We start from the raw sequence: 20,428 nt of genomic DNA on the forward strand, positions 1-20,428 counted from the left end.
AAATAAGCAGAGAGGGACAACGATGATAGAGCTGGTGTAGGAGAGATAAAAATGAAGAGAGCAGTGAAGCTGGAATGAATCATGAAAAAAGGAGAGAGGGGGCACAAGCTGGATGGAAAGGGGAGAGGGGCATAGAAAGAAGACAGATACCATATGGAAGGGGGAGAGGACAGACAGTGGATGGAAGGGGCAGATGCTGGATTGAAGAGACAGAGAGGGCAGGCGCTGGAAGGAAGAGAGTGAAAAGAAGATTGAAAGCAGAAACCAGAGACGACAAAAGGTAGAAAAAATAATTTTATTTCTATTTTGTGATTAGAATATATCAGATTTGAAATATATATCCTGCTAGAGCTGGTGTTAGACATAACTGGGGACTGCAAAACCCAGGCAGTGCTTCTTTAGCTTCCAGCTGGCTTAGGGCGCTCTCTGACCAGGGGGCAGTTGCCCTAGTTGCACTCCCCTAAAACTATTCCTGTCATGTGTGACTCTAGTATTCTGTTAGCATGATATTTCTGTGTAGCATTCTGTAATAATTTGGCTTGTTCAGTTTTCTTGATAGTAGAGGGGATATATGTGAAGGGGAGGGGAGACAGGGGTTTTGTTGATCCTTGCTCTGAATTATTTGTATTTATAAAATGACAATTGTACAGATTATTGTTTCTTTTTATACTTTAATAAAATACATTCAATATAAAATCATAACTGAGACTTGTGTGGTTGGGTCAGATGATTTGTGGGGACCGAGCTCACAGAGATGGGGGTTTTTAAATTTTAGTCCTAGTAATTTGCCGGTCCACAAAATAATTCTTTTTTTTCTGCCGGTCCACGGGTGTAAAAAGGTTGAAGAACACTGGTCTAACTCACAGTTCTTCAACCGCCAGTCCGCAGAAAATTTCTGCCGGTCTGCACAGGACCGGCGAGATCAAGTCGGCAGTTAAATTTCGTGCCGACTGCGGTTCCTGCTGACTAATGTTCCTCCCAGCCTCAGGCGATTAAGACAGGCTGCCGACGTCGGGGCCTTCCCTCTCTGAGTCTCGCCTGTTCGGAAACAGGAAGTTGAAACAAAATAGGCGGGACTCAGAGAGTGAAGGTCCCGACATCGGCAGCCTGTCTTGATCGCCGCCCCTGCCGAGTTGCTGAAGAGGGCCGCGGAGAGAGCTGCAGATTCAGGTGCAGGTGGAGGGAGATGGTCAGCGTGTGCGAGCAAGATCATGTCTCCCCTCCCACCAGCTCTCCTATTTGCCAGGGCAGTGATTTACCGGCAACTTCCTGCAGGCAAGTACTGAGAGCTGCTGGAAGGGGAGACAGCCACTGTAGGAGGCAGGGAAGCTGTTGGATAAAGGGAGAGCTGTTACTGGACTTGGAGAGAGTTAGAAGGAGAGATGCTGCTGGGAGGGGAGGAGGGAAAGGGATGGGAAGAGAGTTAATGTTGGATAGAGGGAGTAGGGAAGGGAGAAGAAGGAGAGATGCTGCTGGAAGGGGAGGAGGGAAAGGGATGGGAAGAGAGTTAATGTTGGATAGAGGGAGGAGGGAAGGGAGAAGGAAAAAAAGGAAGGAGGGAAGGGAGAAAGAAAAAAGGAAGGAAACAGCTGGCAGGGAGATTACAGGAGGGGAAGGGGGTCAGGGTGAAATGGAGAGATCAGATGAGGGAAAGGGGAGAGAGAGGAATGAGAAAGTAGAGATACATTGATGCTGGAAAGGGGGTCAGCAGAGAAATGAGAGAGGGATAAAGATGCTAGATCTGGTGTAGGAGAGATAAAAATGAAGAAGGCAGTGAAGCTGGAATGAATGATGTAAAAAGGAGAGGAGGAACAGGCTGGATAGACAGGGAAGAGGGGCATAGAAATAAGTCAGATACATATGGAAGGGGGAGAGGGCAGACATTGGATGGAACGGGCAGATGCTGGAGGAAAAGAGTGAAAAGAAGATGAAAGCAGAAACCAGAGACAACAAAAGGTAGAAAAAAATAGTTTTATTTCTATTTTGTCATTAGAATATATCAGATTTGAAATATATATCCTACTAGAGACATAACTGGGGACTGCAGTATTCTGTTAGCATGATATTTCTATGTAGCATTCTATAATAACTTGGCTTGTTCAGTTTTCTTGATAGTAGAGGGTTTTGCTGGTCCGTGCTCTGTATATTTGTATTTATAAAATCACAATTGTTCAGAATATTGTTCCTTTTTATAAAATACGTTCAATATAAAATCATAATTGCGGCTTGTGCAGATGGGATCAGATGGATTGCGGGGACCGAGCTCGCAGAGATGGGGCGTAAACGGGGTTTTTAAATTTTAGTCCTAGTAGTTTGCCGGTCCACAAAATAATTCTTTTATTTCTGCCGGTCCACGGGTGTAAAAAGGTTGACGAACACTGGTCTAACTGACTAAGTATAAGTGATTGAACCAGCAACCAAATGGAATTAACATCAAAGTATGCTCTAATAGCTCTTAGCTTCCCTTTCGAACCAACAAGTCAACCTGATTTTTCATGTAAGAGAACGATCTAAAATTACGTCAAATATCTTTATGGTTGACTGGATGCTATAAGTTGTATCATTTACAACAACTGGTGTAACATCTTCATTTAAATTTGGTGATGCAAAGAAAATCTTGGTTTTTCCCGCATTAATTTAAATTCTGACATCCAAAATTCAATTATCTGTAACATCTCTACTACAGTTTGATTTACTAGAGAAAGAGAAGTATAAACAGGGATTAAAATAGTAACTAAATAGTTTCATTTTAAACTGAGAAGCCAAAGAAGCCAAATAAACATTAGAAAGCAATGGGGAGAGAGGAGACCCATGGGGTACTCCACATGGATTACTCCAACTGTTCGAGAGCTCATTATTAAGGGCTCCTTTTATCAAGCTGCGCTAGCGGGGTCAGTGCATCAGACATTTCAACACGCGCTAACCCCCGCGGCAAGCAAAAAAACTAACGCCTGGTCAATGGAGGCATTAGCGACTAGCCCGGCTGGCGGTATTCCGTGCGTTAAACCCCTACCGCGCCTTAATAAAAGGACCCCTACGTTTTACTTGATAAATTCTAAATTTAAGAAAACCCTCGAACCATTTCAAAACTTGGCCGTGTATACCTATAGCATCCAGACATTCCAACAATTTACCATGATCCCACAAGATCGAACGCACTACTCAAGTCCAATTGCAAAATCAAAGCACTGGCACCTTTACTAAAAAGATTACATATATTATCTACCAAGGATGCCAGCACTGTTTCTGTGCTATATAATGGAAAGAATTTTGAATTGGACTTTTTGTTGTATTGGTAACCAGTGCAACGGCTTCAATACTGGTGTTATATGAATCATTCTAGAACAGGGATCTCAAAGTCCCTCCTCAAGGGCCAAATCCAGTCGGGTTTTCAGGATTTCCCCAATGAATATGCATTAAAAAGCAGTGCATGCACATAGATCTCATGCATATTCATTGGGGAAATCCTGAAAACCCGACTGGATTGCGGCCCTCAAGGAGGGACTTTGAAACCCCTGTTCTAGAAGTACCTGTGATCGATCTAGCTGCAGAGTTCATCAACATCTGTAATGTCCTCATTTTCACTTTTGCAACTCCCAAGAATAATGAGTTACAATAATTTTACTTTTTCCCTTCATAAGTGTACACTAGAACAGGGGTGGGCAATTTTGATCCTCGAGAGCCAGGTCAGGTTTTCAGGATATTCACAATAAATATGCATGAGATAGATTTGCATCTCAAGGAGGCAGTGCATGCAAATCCATCTCATACATATTCATTATGGATATCCTGAAAACCTGACCTGGCTCCGGCTCTCGAGGACCGGAATTGCCCACCCCTGCACTAGAATAGATGACACGTACGCAAGTCCGTCAATATTATGAGTGCAAGGATACAACCGCCCAGACAAGCATCATTCTATGACGTGATTGGCCCTTGAAAACTAATGGCAAGTAATTTTATTTTTTATGCAGTAGTTATCCTAGCTTGAGCAACAAAGCAATAAAGGCTTTGTTACCATTTGAATCTTATCTTTGTGAACTTGGATTTTCAGCTGTGAGAGAAATTAAATTGAATTAAAAAAAGAGAACGAATACAGATGGTGATGAAATGAAGGTTTGCTCGACAACTATTAAGCCACGTTTTGAATTAATTTACACTTTAAAAAAAACATATCCATCACATTGATTAGCAATTATATTGTATTATACTTTAGTTTCAACTTTGTTACAATCTCCCACATATAGCTTAAAAGAACATAAAATAAATCTCAAATTTACTGCAAAAGTGGTTTTTACAGCTGTAGGTGCGCTGAATGCTCTGTTCTGCTCCCAACGCTCATAGGGACTGTATGAGCTTTGGAGCAGCAGAGCATTCAGCATGTCAGTTGGCGGTAAAAACTTTTTTATGATTTTGTAAAAAAAAAAAAAAAAGGGGGGGAGCTAATTTTTTGTTGGTTTTGCAATTTTATAATTTCAGTCATAATACGCCACAAAAAAACATTTGCTCCGTTTAATGTGCTGGAGCTAAAAAAGTTTGACATACTGATCTACTGAAAAAAGAATCTGAGCGAGAAAGCTGTGTTGCAAAAAAAAAAAAAAAAAACCCCACACAATTTATACCAGAAAGGTTCACTGTAGACCCGATAAAAAGCAGATGTTGGGTCCAAGATATTAACTTTATTAAGTGAATCCACCTTAGATCAGATCTCCAGTGTAATATAAAATAACTAAAGAAAGAGTCTAACCTTTGAATTTTTTTTAATAAATGATCTAGTGTTATATCTACAATGCACTTAAAAGACTGAATTAAAAAGCAACTGAATAAATAATGAAGTCTCCTTGGAAGTACTGTGAAAAAAGGCCATTTCTACTATAAACTGTTGAAACTTCAAAGAAGAGAGACTTTTCTGTACACCTTTTTTCCAGTAAAAAGTACCATATTTGCTGGTGTATAGGATGCAGCGGCATATAAGACACACACACACCTTTTTTTATACACTTAAAACAATAATTTTCTACATTTTTTCATGAATTTTCATAAAGATTTACTGTACTCATTTTATGGTTATTTATGTCTAGAAAAAATGTAACTAGAGAATACTATAATTAAATACCTTTTAATCTTCATCCTCAAAACCCAGAAACAAGACGCGCGTGTACAAAGCGTACTTGCGAGACCTCGAGGCGTCCGAGAGAGAGCAGAAACAACAAGAAGCGTGTGTACAATGTGTACTTGCGAGACCTCGAGGCGTCCGAGAGAGAGCAGAAACGAGACGCGTGTGTACAATGCGTACTTTTGAAACCTCGAGGCGTCCGAGAGAGAGCAGAAACAACGAGACGCGTGTGTACAATGCGTACTTGTGAGACCTCGAGGCGTCCGAGAGAGAGCAGAAACGAGACGCGTGTGTACAATGTGTACTTGTGAGACCTCGAGGCGTCCGAGAGAGAGCAGAAATGAGACGCATGTGTACAGTGCATACTTGTGAGACCTCGAGGCGTCGAGAGCAGAAACGAGACACGTGTGTACAGTGCGTACTTGTGAGACCTCGAGGCGTCCGAGAGAGAGCAGAAACAAGACACGTGTGTACAGTGTGTACTTGTGAGACCTCGAGGCGTCAGAGAGAGAGAGAGAGAGAGAGCAGAAACAACGTGACTGTATATTAATATAAACCAGAAGTTGTAGACCAGGGATCTCAAAGTCCCTCCTTGAGGGCCGCAATCCAGTCAGGTTTTCAGGATTTCCCCAATGAATATGCATTGAAAGCATTGCATGCACATAGATCTCATGCATATTCATTGGGGAAATCCTGAAAACCCGACTGGATTGCGGCCCTCAAGGAGGGACTTGTGTAGACTGACTGAAATATCAACTCAATTTTGATTACTGGCGCATAAGATGCACCCCATATTTTAAGTGTATTTTGAGGGGAAGAAAGTGAATCCTATACGCCGGCAAATACAGTACTTGCTGCTCTCTGAGCTAACTAATGAATCTATGCTCAACAAGTGGCAACATTTTGTCCTCTTTTAAAAAATTCTTCCCTCCCCCTCCAGCACACAGGTTTCCAATATACCTCAACATACAGCTAAGATATACCAAATGGCATGATAAACATGCCGATTGCAGTGCTACAGAAATACACTAATATGGCTGCACAAAAAGCTGTTTTCTTCCCAGGCATAACTAACGTTATCATTGATTGGGAGTTCTTGTTGTGAGGTGCCATCGACTCATGCTCGAGTCCTTGCGACTTGATGAATTGCAAATCTAAAAAGAAATCCGTTTTGTGCTAGTCCAGAAAGGTCCTCTAGCGTCGTCCCCACAGTTGCTTTCAACATGTCCAGCCATCTGGTTGAAGGTCACCCTCTTCGCCTGGTTCCTTCGATCTTCCCAAACATGATGTCCTTCTCCAGTGAACCTCTCTCTTCTGATGGTGTGACCAAAATGAAGACAGTTGTAACAATTATTTTTTCATGCGATAGCGACGCAATTCTTAGCTTTTAAGTCGGAAACGGCACTTGTTCGATTCGTTCATTGCAGTCTGTTATATACCTTATCCACCACGGACCCCTGAGGAAGGTGTTGTCCGAAACACGGAGCGTGTTGGGTCCCTTGGTTGGTAATAAGGTGGTATATTTACCATACTGCATTAATATAGTAATAAACAGTGCCTGCATCTTGCACGTGGTCTGCAGTTTGTGTTTTGGTTTTTGTAACAATTATTTGGACTTCAAGTGATCTCTTCCAGAATCGATGGTTCTCGCGATCCATGGCACACCTAAAATCCTTCTCCAGCACCAAAGTTCAAATGAGTCAATCTTCTTTCTGTCTTGTTTCCATAGTGTCCAAACTTTGACATCCATAACTGACCACTAAGAAAATGAGTACATGGACAAGTCTGATCTTCGACTGGAGTGCCTCCTTGCCTTTGAATACTTCTTTGAGAGTCTTCTGCAGAATATTTCCTCACTGCTAGCTGGGGGTACTGCTCGTTATCCTCCAGCAATCAGTTTGCTATATTTGCTGAATAAATCACACTCCTACAGAACCCATTAAATTCCTGAAGGGAACACAAAATGAAAAGTTGAGGACAGTTGTTGTTTTTTTTTTCTTCTATCTTATTGTATCTTTGCCTTGAAGTTCTCCAGACTCAATGGAAAAAAAATACAAATATTTTTCTTCCTTTCAAGCCAAGAGAATGTTGTAATTATATTAAGGGGTCAAGAATGTGCGTCCGTCCTGCTACATGGAGAAATAACAGTTCAAAGTTTTAACAGAAGACCAAAGTCTGCTGTATGGCAAAACTAACAAAACTAGAACTGAAAGAGGGCCATAAAGTCAACCCCTCACTTTGAGAATCTACTTCCGTTCCGTGTGTGTCCATGCATCTGTATCTCCTGCAAGCCACTTGATAAGTTCAAATAGGTCAACACAAGAGCAAACAACAGAGTACACTTCCCCCTCCGTATTCGCAGTTTCATTAACTGTGGTTTTTTGTTCCCTGGCTGTACCTCCAAGTTTCCAAGTTTATTAATTTTTTGATATCCCGACCATCAAATGAATATCTGGCCGGTTTACAAAATATAGTAAAAGTAAATAATAATTAAATACGATGAAGTGAACGAAAATGACATTAACTAGACTGACTGGAAAGTGAGGATAGGAGGGGAAGGAAGGGAGAAGTTACATATATTAGTTAAGATAGGAAAGGGTGGGGGAAGGGTTGAACAAATGGGGTATGGTAGCATTGTTGGAGCGATTACTTATTCGTATTAAAAAAAACGAAGTAAAAAAGAAAGAAAGGGATCTAGGGACGGTCATAAGCGTCTTGGAATAAGAAAGTCTTTAAGCCAGTCTTGAAATTAATTAGATTTTGTTCGTCCCGAAAGTATTGTGGAAGAGAGTTCCATAGTGTAGGAGCGGTTACTGCAAAATTAGTTTTTCGGGTGTAGTAGAAATCTTTGAGAGAAGGAATGAAAAGGAGTTTTTGGTCAGTAGATCTAAGTGTGCGGGGGGAACATTGTGGAATCAGTAATTTATCGAGGAATAGTGGTTGATGGGAATGTTTAATTTTAAATGAGAGTAGAATGATTTTGTAGGTTATGCGGTGAGTGATAGGGAGCCAGTGGGCCTCTTTGAGTAGAGGAGTAACATGTTCAAATTTTCCTTTTTTGTATATTAGTTTTATAGCTGAATTTTGTATTAATTGAAGACGTCGGAGCTCTTTTTGAGGAAGTCCATTTAGAAGAGAATTGCAGTAGTCTAGGTGGGAAATGACTAGGGAGTGTATCAGTATGTTAATTGAGTCAGTGTCTAGTAAAGGGCATAATGATCTAATGGTACGGAGTTTAAAAAAACAAGTTTTTACGACCGAACTTATATGGTCATGGAAAGTAAGTTCGCTATCAAGTATAACACCAAGGAGTTTTATTTTGTTTTCCATTTGGAGAGGTCGAGATTTGATTGATATTGTTCCTAAAAGTGATTCAGATCTTTTTATTGGTAGAAGAAGCCCGCAAGATTTTTCAACATTAAGTGAGAGTTTATTTGAATATAGCCAGTCACTTATAGTATTTAATTTATTATTTATTTGATTTATGTCTGAGATGTTGGAGGTATTGATAGGGTGAAGAAGCTGTATATCATCGGCGTAGGCATATATTGTAAATCCTATAGACTGTGCCAGAGTAAGAAAAGGAGATAGAAATATGTTGAAAAGTAAGGGAGATAAAATAGAACCTTGTGGAATTCCAAATGTTTGTGGTATGGTTGGAGCGGTTTCGTTTTTTACTTGGACTTTGGAGAAGCGTTCATGAAAGTAGGATGAAAACCAGGAAAGGGCACTGCCTGTGATACCACAGTCTTTTAGTCTGGACAGAAGAAGAGGAGGGTCAATCGTATCAAAGGCTGAAGATAAGTCTAGAGAAATTAAAATAACAGATTTCTGATGTTCATGATAGTAATGTATAGTTGAAATAAGACCTAGTAAAGATAGTTCCGTGGAGTATGAAGAGCGAAATCCAGTTTGACAAGGATGAAGAGCGTGAGTTTTGTCGAAAAATTCTGTTAATTGAGAATGAATAATTTTTTCAGTAAGTTTAGAGATTAGAGGTAGGTTGGCTATAGGGCGATAGTTTTTAGGTAGTGTAGGATCTGTATTGTATTGTTTAAGCTTTGGGAAGACAAGAGCTGTTTTCCAAGCGGATGGAACGGAGGAATCGGAGAAAGATTTGGAAATCATTTCCCACAGATATGGCCCGAAAAAAGAATAGAATTTTTTGAGTAGAAAAGGAGGAATACTTTCCATAGAGTTATTAGAGGAATTAAGAGATTGTAATATAAGAAATAGATGAGATAAAGAGGGCATTTTGAATTTAGCAAAGGAGTTATCCGAAATTTGAGAGGAAGAAGTAGATAATGAGGGACCTAATAGTGATCTTATATCTTTGATTTTAGTGTCAAAGAATTGTGAAAGTTCTATTGCTGATGGTAAAGAAGAGATAGGGGGGTTTTGGTTTTTTTTGGAATATTTTGAAAGGTACTGTGCTAAACTGAAGAGGGTAGATGTATTACGGGTAGTTGAAATGAGCTTGGAATAGTAGTCTTTTTTTGTTTGTAGAATAGTTTTTTTGTACTGGTAAGATTGTTCTTTAAATAGAATTAGATAGTTGTTAAGGCGTGTCTTACGCCATTTATTTTCGGCTGACCAAAGTTGGCGTCGGAGAAGGGCTAATTTTTCATTGTACCAGGGGTGATGTTGTTGTTTTTTTGTTGTTTTTTTTTTAGAACATTGATTAGAGGTGGGTTTCTTATCAGATTTTGGAGTCAAGGAATCTAGTAGGAATGTGGTAGAAGTTTCCCAGAGTGGGAATTGTTCAGTGATTGGAAGGGAAGAAAAATCTTTAAGATTTAAGTCAAAAGAAGCTTGAATATCGGAAAGTGTTATTTTATTGAAATCGCTGATAATAAAGTTATTAGTTGTTTGTTGATCAAGATGTTGGTGTCGAGGAAATTCAAATTGCCAAGTGATAAGAGTATGATCTGACCATGGTACTGAGAGAAAGTGGAAATTTTGGAATAGATGATTGATTGAATTAGGACTAAGGATCATATCGAGAGTATTTCCGGCAGAATGTGTAGGTGTATGGATGAGTGGGGAAAGAGATAAGTCAGAGAACAGAGTTAGTAGTTCGGAAGTATTATGGTGATTTGGAAAGTTAAAATGAATATTGAAATCTCCGAGGATTATAGATTCAGGATAGGCGATATTGAAATCAGATATTGCAGTGATCAAGGAAGCAAGTGAGAGTTTTGATATTGGAGGGGGTAGATAAATCAGAAGAAAGTTGAGAGTAGGAGAGCGTGTAATAGAGAAATGAAGAGTTTCTAATAGTGTATTGGAAGATAGATTGGTAGTCTTAGATTGGAGGATAATTGAAGAATGGTAAATAACGGCTAGACCACCTCCTTTTTTATTTTGACGGGGTTGGAAAATAGCTTTGTAGTTAGGGGGGCAGGCTTGGGTTAGGTAAGCTTCTTCTCCAGTAGTTAGCCAGATTTCAGTGAGACATAGTATTTGAAGATTGTGTTGTATAATGGTATCATGAATTAGATGGTATTTATTTTTTATTGAGCGTACGTTGATCAGGCCAGAGTTAAGTTTAGAAGAAGAATCGTGTTGTTTGAGATTAAAGGAATTAGGTGGATGTAATGGTATGGTGATGTATTGTCTGGGACGGATGGTGATAGGTGCTGAATGAAAAGTATGTTTGGAATGTCGATGACCCCAAATAGTGGGAATAGTGGACATTGTATTTGAATTATTTAAGTTATAAATAAGGGGGAATGAAGGTAGAAGAAAGCATAAAAGGAATATGGTTCTAAGAAAGGAAGGCGGATTTGAACAAGTTTTGAGAGGAAAAAGAAAGAAAGAGTGAATAGAAGCCGTCAGGGTCAGAAGAAGCTGCATGAAGGAGCGCATAAAGGAGCAGGACCTGCTCCTTAGGTGCGCTCCTTCGGCGCGGTGCGGCGGCGGTCTCTCAGAGGAGCAAGAAGGCCGGTAGGGAGAAGTGGGCGGAGTCGTCCGCGCCGCCGCTGTGCGGCGGCGGTCTCTCAGAGGAGCAAGAAGGCCGGTAGGGAGAAGTGGGCGGAGTCGTCCGCGCCGCCGCTGTGCGGCGGCGGTCTCTCAGAGGAGCAAGAAGGCCTGGTAAAGTTGGTGCGGTTAAAATAAACTAAAATAAAGTAGAATGAATGAGGTAATTATTAGTACTAGTTTAAGCTGTAACAAAGTTCGGAAGTGAAGTTGAGAGAGGCAGAGAGATCCAGGAAGTAATACAATCAAACAAAGCTGTATTTACATCACTGCTCCCGGCGTTTGCATTGAGGAAATCGCTGCTCCCCTCAGCCATCTTTCTTCCAACTGAAGTTCCGAGAAGTAGACTGTTGAATCATAACCCCTGTACTGTCCGATTGTCTCTAGCTGCCAGCGAAACTGTGTTCAATTTAGATCAATGCTTCGGGTGTTCAGGGTACCACGTATGGAATGGTCTAGACTCGAGGCAAGAGTGTTGGATAGCAGAAGGTAGCGGATATTACTTCAAAACCTTTATGTGCCTTGTATTCCAGCTATTGGATTTCATCAGCAAGCTAAGTCTGCTTTAAGTTACAACGCTGCAGGTCAGGTTATTTGTGGGGGGGGCTTGCCTTTATTAGGGCTTTTTTTTTTTACAGAAAAAATGCGAATAACATAGGAAAAGTTATTTGTGGGGTTTTTTTTTGTATTCGTGGCTATGTCCCGCCCACATCCACCGTGAATACGGAAGGAGAAGTGTAAAAGGAAGAAATACAAAGGTTTGGGTTAATATGATTTCAGGAAGTCTACTACCCAGTTGAAGAAATCAAGAGCAAATATGGATCAATGTTTCTCAACCTAATTCTGGAGGGACACCTAGCCGGTCTGGCTTCCTGGACAACCATGATGAATATGCAAATCCCATGCCTACATTAAAGATTTGGTGTATGCTCATATTTCCCAACCAGAGTACTTTCAGCCCTAAGATCCAAACCAGCAGCTGGGCTCTTCTGTCAGCATGTTACATTACATTACATTAGGGATTTCTATTCCGCCGTTACCTTGCAGTTCAAGGCGGATGACAAAAGAATTATCCAGGGTGTATTACAACAAGAACTTACAAAAAAAAAAAAAATAAAGAAAATTGGTCATTTTCAAAGAGAGTAAGAAATGGGTAAGGCTATTTGTTTGGGGTAGTTGGCTTTAGTGAGAGGTGGAGTTTGAGACTTGTGGCATTATTTCTTTTTTCAGGGTTTTCTTGAAGAGTATGGTCTTTATTTCTTTTCTAAAGGTCTTGTAGTCGAGGGATGCCGTCAGTAGATTGGCAATTTGGTTGTCTAGTTTGGCTGCTTGAGTGGCCAGGAGGCCATCATATAGTTTTTTCCATTTGATCTCCTTAATTGGGAATGGAGGTGTGAGTTTTTCTATGTCTGGTCGAGGTGTTGTGGATGAGGCGGTTATTCAGGTAGTTTGGACTGTCTCCGTATAAAGTCTTAAATAGTAGGCAGTAGAATTTAAATTGTATTCTTGCTGGGATCGGAAGCCAATGCGATGTTGCAGGAACAAGCCAATGTTGCAGGAACAAAAGATACCAGTAGAAGTTTTTACTATCACCTCTTGCTACTACAAAGACTTGCTTCCATTGGATTAACTGATCAAGCTCTGGAATGGTTTAGATCTTATTTCACCGACAGATCTTCCTCAGTTCATTTTAATAATTCCATTTCAAAATCATTTTCTTCCAACTTCGGTGTTCCTCAAGGCTCTATTCTATCTCCTTTACTGTTTAATATCTATCTGGCACCCCTTCTAACTCTCTGTCAATCAATTGGATTTACAGCTTATGCCTACGCCAATGACCTACAACTATTACACAACATAGACCCTGCAAGTCCAAATGACATTCTTTCTATTAATCAAAAATTATCCATTATTCATGACAGGTTAAATACAAATATGCTTTCACTAAGCATTACTAAAACTAACATCATGCTATTTTCATGGAAAGAAGGGTTACATTTAACTGCTCCTATTACAATTGACAACACTCCACTTAAACCAACCACTACTATAAAAATTTTAGGTGTGCTAATCGATCATAAACTCACATTTCGCTCACAAATTAGTGCTCTAGTTAAAAACTGTTTTTATAAATTAAGGATGATTAGATCTTTGGCCCCCCCTTCTCGATGCCAAATCCCTTACTACATTAATTCACTCCCTTGTGATATCCAAATTGGATTACTGTAATTCTCTACTAAAAGGGATAAATCTAAAGGATATAAAACGTTTACAATTGATTCAAAATACAGCTATCAAACTTATATCAGGTTCAAATAAATATGATCATGTCACTCCTCTTCTACAAAAAGCCCACTGGTTACCCGTCATATATAGAATAACATTTAAAATAGCACTTCTAACTTTCAAAACAATACAAACACATGTCCCAGCATTTATTGACAGACTTCTTATTCCATATGACCCTCCGAGAGCTCTAAGATCCACCTCACAGCATACTCTTAATATCCCATCCTTAAGAATAATAGGTACTCGACATAATACAATCTTTTCAGTAACCGCCCCCACGATTTGGAATTCTCTTCCTATATATATATACGATCTGAACACAATTTACAGAAATTTAAAAATAGTTTAAAAAGTTTCTTTTTTAAAGATGCCTATAATTGACTATTCGTTTCAAGTCCAGCAATTCTTGATTTCCCGTCCCATTGTTCTTTCCTTTGCTGTATCTTTTCTTAATAAATATTGTAGTTCTCCCCCCCTTTTTCCTATTGTGTCCTTGTAGATTAACAAAAAAAAAAAAAAATCCCCGAAGTATGTTAAGATGTTAGTCTCTGTGTACTTCTGTTAATGTTTTAATTATTATTGTACAACGCTTAGTATTTTGGATAGGCGTTTAATCAAATAATCAAATAAACTTGAAACTGAGTCTTCGCACGTCAGATTTGTACGAATTCAAAACTGTGAAGTCGATCATCTTGGTCTTAAAAGTTTATTAAAAAGCCTTCACAATAAAAAGTGATGCAGATCAATTGGTAAATCCATTTTTAATTCACAGTGAAAGTGATGTGCTTTGGATGCTTTTGTAGCATACTTTAATTTTGTGGCGGTATCAGATCGGAACCCCAAAAGAAGGTTATCCTTAACCGAAACAAAGACCGTGTCGGGTCCACACCACATAACTTTCACTGTGAATTACATAGATTTCAATAGATTCGCAAGACCAAAATCATCAATTATACAGTTTTCTTTGCAGCTTGGTTTCCCCTGTTTTTCTGAGGAACATTTTGATGATTTTCTTTGGCTTGATTTATACCAGGGGTAGGGAACTCTGGTCCTCGAGAGCCATATTCCAGTCGGGTTTTCAGGATTTCCCCAATGAATATGCACTGAAAGCAGTGCATGCAGATAGATCTCTTGCATATTCACTGGGGAAATCCTGAAAACCCGACTGGAATACGGCTCTCGAGGACCGGAGTTCCCTACCCCCGATTTATATGTATACAGCACCTTTTGGAGTTTTCCCAGCCTCTAGTGGGGCTTTCCTAGATTCCCCCTCCTCCCCCCCCCCACACACACAAGTTCTCTGGCATCATATATTCATGCCACTTGCTCTGCAAACTCCAGTATGCTGCACATTTTGTTTTACACACACAGACGTTGCATTAGGTTTGACAAGGCTGGAAAACGTTGGAGTATGGAATTTCATTGCATAGATCCTAAAAACCAAACCCGTGAGATGTGCCCCCCAGCAGAGACGCCAGAAGATATAAATCAATATGTCCATCTAGTCTGCTCAGTTCTCCTGAAGAGCTGGGAATCATATTGTACAGAACTTTCATATTAGATTTACGCGTTCAGCTCTGTTGGCACAAAATGTGTTAATTAAGAGTGTCGTAGGCATGGAAAGTACACTGGGACAAGGGAGCACGTGATTTCTTGACTGTTATTCAGAGTTTAGGTTGGGTAAGGACACACAGGTCTATGCTCTACGAACAGAAGAATATACATGTCGTTTTCGGTCACGTAACCTTGTCCACTTATTGCAATACTGGTTACCAACAGCTGCCTAACATTTCAGTTAAAAATTTTCAGTACGAAAATGCTAATCTGCCGACTAACATTTAGTTAACTGACCTCTCCATACAACGTATCCAATGCTGCGATACCGATTTCTATTTTAAAAGGTACATTGTCCGACGATGTGGAACTTTAACACTTTTTGGCAAGTCCAAAGTATCTTCAGTATAAGGCTCTCTCTAACCAACTCCCTCCCTTCACTCCATGAAGCCACCCCTCCCCTCCCCTCAGACTGTTTATGGTGGCTTTATACAGTGGTGCCTCACACAACGAACTTAATTGGTTCCAGGAGCAAGTTTGTTATGCGAAAAGTTCGTTATGTGAAACGCGTTTTCCCATAACAATACAAGTTTAAAAAAATAATTCGTTCTGTAGCATAAAATATGCTAAGATGACATAAAAAAAGATAAATTTTTTGTTATTATTTTTATTTAGATACATCTAAAAACATAATTGTTTTTTAAAACAACACACATTTTTTAAATTTAAAGACAGACTAAGTAGAGTCTAATTTTACAGTGAGAGAGGGCAGAGTCTCAGCGGCAAAAACTGGGACTTAACTGTTCATTTTTTTTTTTTTTCTAGCATCGGGGAAGCGGCGAGAGTAGCTCCGCCCCCCCCAACGCATCAGCAGTAGGCGCCGGGCCCCTGCGAGCCGACGGTCCGCCACTGCACAGGGAGCCAGGCGGAGAGAGGGCAGTTAAGCGCAGTGCCTGCGCGGAAGGATGCAGCTCAGGCGACTTCGTTGTGTGAAACGAAGTTCGTTGTAGGAAGCAAGACATGAAGTTCGTTGTGCGCAGCGTTCGCTGTGCGAGGCGTTCGTTATGCGAGGCACCACTGTATACCAAACTCAAAAAAAATATCAAACATCCACTCCAATGGAGAAGTGCAAACTATCTTAACACAAGAATTCACTTTTATTTTATACCAGGAAAAGGCCTCAGAAATGGAGCCTACGCACAGTCACAGACTGAAAAATTCATTGTAGCTTGTCTGCTCCTTGCCCCGATCATTGGCCAAAAACCTGTTCTTTTTTTAACGTGACACTCGTGATTCAGTCACACTAATTAAATACTTTATTTCAATATTTTTTTGCTAATGTAGCTTTAAATACTTATCTGACGCACACTTTTCTCTAAATGTTTAAACACTAATCCACTGCACTGAAAAAAAGTGACCATACGATCATTTCAATAAAGTTAGCGTTGAAAAGCCACTTATCTGCGTTTCGCGGATTTAGATGTTCGTCCGCTGCGTCAGGGCCATCATTTAGGCATTCCAGGCTTTTCACAGCAATCTCTTGTCAACGATTTTTTGTTGTGAATTCTTGTGTTAAGATAGTTTGCACTTCACCATTGGAGTGGATTTTTGATATTTTTTGAGTTTAATATTGTTTATATAGACCACTTGGGGTTTTTTTGTTTAGGCTTTATATACCACTCATTTAATGGGAACAAGTCAAAAAGGTTTACATACAATTAAATACATATAAGGGAACGATGGTAAACAGGAATTAAATAGTAAAGTGGAAAGGTGAAGGGAGAAATAGTAAAACAAGTTTATGCCTGAAAGTACCAGACAATCTCCTACAGATACTTCCTCCAAATAGAGCACAAGGACAGGAGTGCAGCTCCAGCACCTCACAACTATTCTTTCTACAGGGTATGCTTCCTATTTAAACATTTGGGGTGGGGGGAGAGAATAGGGCAAAACAAGTAGCACTTTCCTAGATCCCAACTAAAAAGGGTGAAGAAACCAGAACAGTGTTTAAAGTCAGTCCAACAGCGACTACTGGCCTAGCTCCAAAAAGCCCAAATAAGCCTACGGCAGGGGTGTCAAAGTCACTCCTCGAGGGCCGCAATCCAGTCGGGTTTTCAGGATTTCCCCAATGAATATGCATGAGACCTGTTAGAATACCATGAAAGCTGCGCCTGCAAAGAGATCTCATGCATATTCATTGGGGAAATCCTGAGGATTGCAGCCCTCCAGGAGGGACTTTGACACCCCTGGCCTACTGTATGTAGCATAGAAAAAAAAAAAAAAAAAAACCACCCAGGAGACAGATCTCACAGCTGCTTGCTTGGATTCAACTTTCCATATGTCATTAAGCTATAGGCTCCCTCCCCTCCAGGCAGTTCCTGGGGATTTTTATCCTTCCTTTAACCTGCCTCTACTTCTTCAAGATACCCCATACATAGGGGCCCTCATTTCAGAATGATCGGGGACGCCACACACAATACAAAATTACCCTGGACTTAACAAATGAGCTGGACTGACACACAAGAGAGCTTCTACCGGGTAGAGCTTTGGATTCTTGTCCAGAAATAGCTAAGAAGAAGAAAATGGGTTTTTTTTTTTAATTGAATCAGGTTGGGCAGACTGGATGGACCTTTCGGGTCTTTATCTGCCGTCATCTACTACGTTACTATGTATGTTAATGACAGAACACTGGCTGAGTCAGGAAAGTCTCCCGTGCTCTTGGCTATTTCTCCAGCCCTCTGGAATTCTAATATACTGTAGTAGGATTATCCCTGAATAAAAGGGGGTGGGGGGAGAGAGAGGATTTCTTGTCATCTTGTCTATTCCGTGCGAGGATTATAGCAATTCGCTGGCGCGTTTTCTTTCCCTCAATTCTATAAACACAAAGCATCAGCATTCGCCACGGGAAAGCGTCCACGACAACCCCGCTCTTCAATCTGTCACAGGCAGCAACAATAACAAAAACCCCTTTCGTAAGAAAAGGCAAAACGCAGAGAACACCGAAAACCGTACGAAGCAGCGAGGCAAACTTTCCCTCCGCCGCCAGCACCGCATCAAAAGCGAAGCGCTCGCTCGCACGCGCCGCCGACAGCCGCAGCCTTAGGCACGAGGGACAGGGGGGGGGAGTACCCCGCCCCCCCCAGGCGCGCCTGACGCAGCGCTCACCCCGCTGTAGCGCGCGCCTTCCCTCCAGGAAACTACCTCGCTCCCCAGCCTCGCAAACGGCCACGAGCTTGTCCGCTCCCCCCCACCTCCCCGGCCTTACCGCTGCTCCTGAAGCCTGACTGCCGCCGCGAACTGCTCTCTCGCCCTTTACCCGGGCGCGCACACACGCGCGCGCTCTCGCCACCTGGCTGGCAAGAGAAGCCACTGCAAACCCCGCCTCCTCTCCAACGACGACTCCTCCTCCTTTGTCTTGCCGCCTCCCGGAGTCTACCTGGAGCTGGAGCCCCGCCCCCTTCCTTTTGCGCGCAGGACGTGGCATTAGCGAACTGCGGGCGATGAAAGCGGCTTTGGTTTATATCTAGTTACCGTTCCGAGTCCGACATGGAGACCAGTTGCGTTAGTTACTCTGTAGCAGGGGGGTCTCAACCCAGACCTCCAGACACATCAAGCAAGTCTGGTTGTCAAGATTTCTACAACTTTGCCTGCACTGCCTCCACTGGATGCAGTGGCGTACCTAGAGTATGTGGCACCCGGGGCCCATCATTTTTTTTATTCCCCCCCTCCCCCCCCATGTAAAAAAATATTTTTTGTAATGACCATGAAACGGAATAAATGGTCAGAATAGAAACAGGCAGTGAAAAGTTTCTTTTATTGAACCTCATATATGTAACCATTATTCCAAACATACCATAACATAACATAAATTATGTCTGAATTGTCATGACACCAGAAGTACATATGAAGTAGTTGCAGGTGATGCTTGGGACAGTTCTGATTGTGTTAGTTCGGTTTTATGTGTTTTTTTGAATAGAAGGGTTTTTATTTCTTTTTGAAGGTTTTGTAGTCTGTGGTCGAGGTCAATAGGTTGTAGAGTTGGGGGTCGAGTGTTGCAGCTCGAATGGCTAGGAGGTTGTCGAACAGTTTTTTTTCTTTTGACGTTTTTGGTTGGAGGGTGTGTGAATGGTGCGTGAGTTCTCCTATGTCTGTTTGAAGTGGATTGAATTATTTAGCTGAAGAAATTAGTTACCCCCTCATCCCACACACATTAATTCTCTTCCATTTTTGTTCCCATTATAAAAAACACTGATAAGTTCCCAGAAAAAAAATACATTAAAATAAGAAATGAAAACAAAGGCCCCTACAGATGAGAACATAACATAAGAATAGCCTAACTGGGTCAGACCAATGGTCCATCATGCCCAGTAGCCCATTCTCATGGTAGCCAATCCAGGTCACTAATAACTGGTCAAAACCCAAAGAGTAGCAACATTCCATGCTACCGATCCAGGGCAAGCAGACACATCCCCCATGTCTTAATAACAGACTATGGACTTTTCCTCCAGGAATTTGTCCAAATCTTTCTTAAAACCAGCTACACTATTTGCTTTTACCATAACTTCTGGCCACTTCATTTTTAAGTTTAGATCTTTCCTTCCAAACAGAGACCTTCCTAGATGTCAAATACAGCACAAGGTAACTTCACACGGACTTAGCTGTGCAGGAAATGTGAATCTCCTCATACACCCACCATATAGTGCAAAAATGTGCAAAGGTCTGGTTTTTTTCTTTCGATCACTACATAGCCTAATGCCACACAAGCTGCGCTGTTACAAACATATTCTGAAGGTCAATGCTAAGGTTAACAAAGTTTCCTTCCTTGGCCCAGAAGGAGATACTGACAAACCACTGGAAGAGATCCCAAAACAACTACCCAGGCACAACACCCAAAGACCAACTCAGTGTGTGAACCAGTTGAATGGAGTGGACTAACTGGGGGGTGGAAATGGGCCCGGAGTTTGCTCAGCAGAATTTCCCAGACCACCTCTTCCTCTCAACACATTGACATGCTGCCACCACCACCACTAGGAACACTTCACCAGTCTGTCAGGTTTTCTGGACATTCTACTGCATGCAAAATCTTTCTTATGACTATTTACCGGTAATTATGGATATCCTGAAAACCTGACTGGCTGGGTTGCCACTGACCTAGGTGACCATTTTAGGATACTACCACCTATGAGTGTATGGGTGCACATACCCATTTACCTCCTAGCAGGGCATTTAGGCACTGTTGTACAAATCATTTACCTTATCCAGAACACATTTGCAAGGGGGCACACGGGTGGAGCATGGCCAGGGCCTAGCCACAGAACCATCACAAAGGCTGTACGATCCGTACAGTCAAACAGGGCACAAGGGAAATTAAGGTGCAAACTGCTCCCTGCCCATGGTGGCAGCAGGAGGTGCATCATACAAGAAACAGGCGGAGAGGTGTCGGCCTAGACTGGGCCCAGAGCGGTCTCCCCCTCCGCTTACTATGCCACT

General features: G+C 41.4%; 1 protein-coding gene across 1 annotated transcript in view; it reads right to left on the reverse strand.

The window, feature by feature from the left end:
* The window catches only part of SEMA4G (semaphorin 4G), a 330,270-nt gene extending 311,946 nt beyond the window's left edge, over positions 1-18,324 (reverse strand). The window contains exon 1 of the mRNA XM_033943303.1: positions 18,204-18,324. The gene's annotated coding sequence lies outside the window, so the exon portion shown is untranslated. The remainder of the gene's footprint in view (positions 1-18,203) is intronic.
* Positions 18,325-20,428: the final 2,104 nt, after the last annotated feature.

The sequence above is a fragment of the Geotrypetes seraphini genome, chromosome 4, assembly GCF_902459505.1.
Source record: "Geotrypetes seraphini chromosome 4, aGeoSer1.1, whole genome shotgun sequence".
NCBI lineage: Eukaryota > Metazoa > Chordata > Amphibia > Gymnophiona > Dermophiidae > Geotrypetes > Geotrypetes seraphini.